The following is a 3,607-nucleotide window of genomic DNA, read 5'->3' as shown; positions in this document are numbered from 1 at the left end:
GCTGTTTCATTGCTGTGTAGACGTCCAGGTTTGGGCTGGAGCCTGAGCTCTGGGACCCTCCCACCTCACAGAATCCTAGAGTCCTTGCTCCAGCCTGAGCCCAGAAATCTACACTCAAGGAAGGAGCCCCCCAGCCTGAGCCCCTCAAGCCCAAGTCAGCTGGCACAGGCCAGTCACATTGTTTTTGTTTTTTTGCTGTATAGACATACCCTGAGCAAATGAATATTCTGATGTGGGACTGAGTCAGTCTCTCCTGTGTGTAAATATTTAAATAGTAACTTGGCCATAGAGAGCGAGAGAGTGACAGACTCTGCAGCCTAGGGGTTAGGGCATCCACTGGTAAAGTGGGCTGACCTTGGGTGCAGTCCTCATTCTCCAATGACTCTTTAAGTTTCCCTGAAGACTGTAGCCAGTATATGTACAGAGATGTGAAGTAAGGCAGTAATGCAATAGACTACAGGTCTTAAGCCTGTAAGACAGTAGCTGAGCCCAAGTAGCTGAGCTCTAAGGTCAAAGCCTTTACATAAGCAGCTAACCCATAGATGACTTTATATTATAAGATGTCACAAGCTAGAGTAATATTATAAGTAAGTGTTGCTAAATTGCTGATAGGTGACCACAAGCAGCCTGTTTATACCAGTTTCAGGTATTTTTAAGTTAGGAATATCAGCAGATGTTTACCAGAATCCCATTGTAACTAACAGACATATATGCTAATAAGTTTGAGGTAATGGATTTTGTGAGCTTTGGAAGAAGGGCACCCCAACGTTGATAGGGTGAAGAAATACAGATCAGGAAAAGAGGTGGAAATCACTACTGAAAATGCATTGGTATGACCGGCATTAGCTAACCTATGAGAAAAGGTGGAACTTGGCCTGTCCACTCCAGGGAGGTTTTCCTGGAACCTGTCAGGCCAAAGGACCACTTGTGGCAGGGCCGGCTCTGGCTTTTTTGCCGCCCCAGGCAAAAAAGCCCCCTGTGACAGTGTACCCCATAAGGCTTTATGGGGAGGGGGTGCTTATAAATGTATGTATGACATAACTGGAATATGTTTGGTGCTGCCTGTGCCAGGTAACATATCTCCGTAAAGGTTATGGTCTACTATATCTATTCATCCTATTTGTACATATATATATCATTTTCTACTTGAGGTTAAGAATATGGGCTGTATGCTTGCTTGGTTTCTAAGTAAGCTTTGGGAGGCATTTGGTCAGCTTCTTTAGGAAGGAATTCGCCAGGTTAAGTACCTGATCAGGAAACACTTGGGGAACAATGCATCCTGGAATGCTCCAATCCACATAAGAAGTCTTCCTAGAGACATGCAAGATTCCATGTGGGCAATGGCTTCAGCCTGTAAAGACTGAGTCATGCAGGGACATGTGACTTGCCCAGGTGACTCCAGAACTCCATCTTGGAGCTGGACTTCGCATAGGAGGGAGGAGGGGGGTCTCCTCCCACAAGAGAGAGTCTATTTAACCCTGGGGGAGACCCCTCCTTTTGGTCTTCAGCTGGCTAAAGAAGGAGCCTCTCCACCCCCCCAGGATGCTTGAAGGGAACTGAAACAAAAGACAGTAACTACAGGGGTTGTGAGAGATTGCTGGACCCAGGCTAAAGGGAGATTAGCCTGTGAAAGGGAGCATTCTGGAACTGGTGAGATTATCTGTATTTAGTGTGATTAGGCATAGATTTGCGCATTTTATTTTATTTTGCTTGTGACTTACTTTGTTCTGTCTGTTACTACTTTGAACCACTTAAATCCTACTGTCTGTATTTAATAAAATCACTTTTTATTTAGTAATTTACTCAGAGTATGTATTAATACTTGGGGGAGCAAACAGCTGTGCATATCTCTCTATCAGTGTTATAGAGGGCGAACAATTTATGAGTTTGCCCTGCATAAGCTTTATGCAGGGTAAAACGGATTTATCTGGGTTTAGACCCCATTGGGAGTTGGGCATCTGAGTGCTAAAGACAAGCACACTCCTGTGAGCTGTTTTTGGGTAAACTTGCAGTTTTGGGACAAGTGATTCGGACCCTTGGTCTGTGTTGGAGTCAGACAGGAGTGTCTGACTCAGCAAGACAGGGTGCTGGAGTCCGGAGCTGGCAGGGAAAACAGGAGCAGGGGCAGTCTTGGCACATCGGGTGGCAGCTCCCAAGGGGGTTTCTGTGATCCAACCCGTCACACCCCCCCACCCCCCGCGGGAAGCGCGGGGGGGAGGGCGCCGAGCCCGGCCGGGGCCCCGCTCTCCCTGACCGGCCGGAGCGCCGGGAGGAGGGCGGAGAGCCCAGCCGCGGCCCCACTCTCCCTGGCCGGCCGGAGCGCCAGGGGAGGGCGGCCCCGCTCTTCCCGGCCGGCCGGAGCGCCAGGGGGAGGGCGGTGAGCCCGGCCGTGGCCCCGCTCTCCCCGGGTGAGCGCCGCCCCCCTCCAGGTGCCGCCCCAAGCACATGCTTGGAGGGCTGGTGCCTGGAGCCGGCCCTGACTTGTGGGTCCTCTAATCTAGTTGGGGGCTTCCCAGCAAAAGATGGTGTGAGTATGCAAATGAGCTCATGCCAGAGATTGTCACATCTTATATTGCCTCTATTTACTGTGCTAAGTGTAGTGCTTATGACCATAGTATTGCACTAACAAAGCTGTTACAAATTCAGAAGGTCTTTCCGAGGTGTCTGTGTCTCTGTCCTACCTGCAGGGGTCCTCACTATAATATTGTTCCTAAGACAGAAGCGGAACTCAGTCAAATCACTGATTGTTGCACTGGGAAATCTAAATAATATCTAACCAATAAATCAAGCAACAAGACAGACTGCTAAGTCTTACCCCGAAGAAGAAGACTGCACACCAAACAACAGATGAGAACTTCCACCTGCTTAAAAATTCAGAAAGGTTTAGGAAATCAATGCTTATTGCTAAAATTCCATGGGTAATGTCTGTGCTTGGAAGGAAGTCAGAATTTGCCTTCAGAAGCATAATTATTGTTGTCCTAGAACATTGAACCCATAGGAGTTCAGATCTATTTCATAACACCAAAGTCTTGGGCTGGTTGGAGTTCTTAATTGGAAAATACCAAAGATGTATATACTTAACAACTTCCATCAAGCTATGAAAAATATCCTAGTTTCAAATGATGCAAAAGAAAAGAATTGCAGTAGAACTAGTTTTAAAAAATAGCACCTACAAGCAGTTTAAAATTGGGGGAAATGCTCCTCAGAACATAACTGAAGTTCTAGGATTTGAATCTGACATCATTGTGGCTACAACTGATTTGGTGCTGATTAAAAGAGCATGCTTTCACCTGTAATTGTCATTTATTGTTCACATGTTGTGTGCGTAGTGCTGAGCTACTTTGCTTGGCTTACTAAATTATTTGGCTTACTGCTTAAAAGAGCTACCCTTCAAATCTTTGGTTTGATGAGGCCATAACTAAATCTCAGCTGGACTTATTGTGTTATCAGTGCTCTATGGAAATTCATCTTTTGATGGTTAATTTTGTTTTGTCATCTTTCAATTCAATTCCTAACCTGAAGTGCTGCTGACAATTAGCTACTTCATTCATCACTATTCTGCTCTGCCCTGTGTTTTGCACCCGCTCCCTGAAGTTGTCCGTCTTTG

This window comes from Terrapene carolina, unplaced genomic scaffold, assembly GCF_002925995.2.
Source record: "Terrapene carolina triunguis isolate 2854851 unplaced genomic scaffold, T_m_triunguis-2.0 Scaffold421, whole genome shotgun sequence".
In the NCBI taxonomy this organism is placed as follows: Eukaryota; Metazoa; Chordata; order Testudines; family Emydidae; genus Terrapene; species Terrapene triunguis.
The sequence above is the reverse complement of the archived record's forward strand: the minus strand, read 5'-3'. Positions refer to the sequence as shown.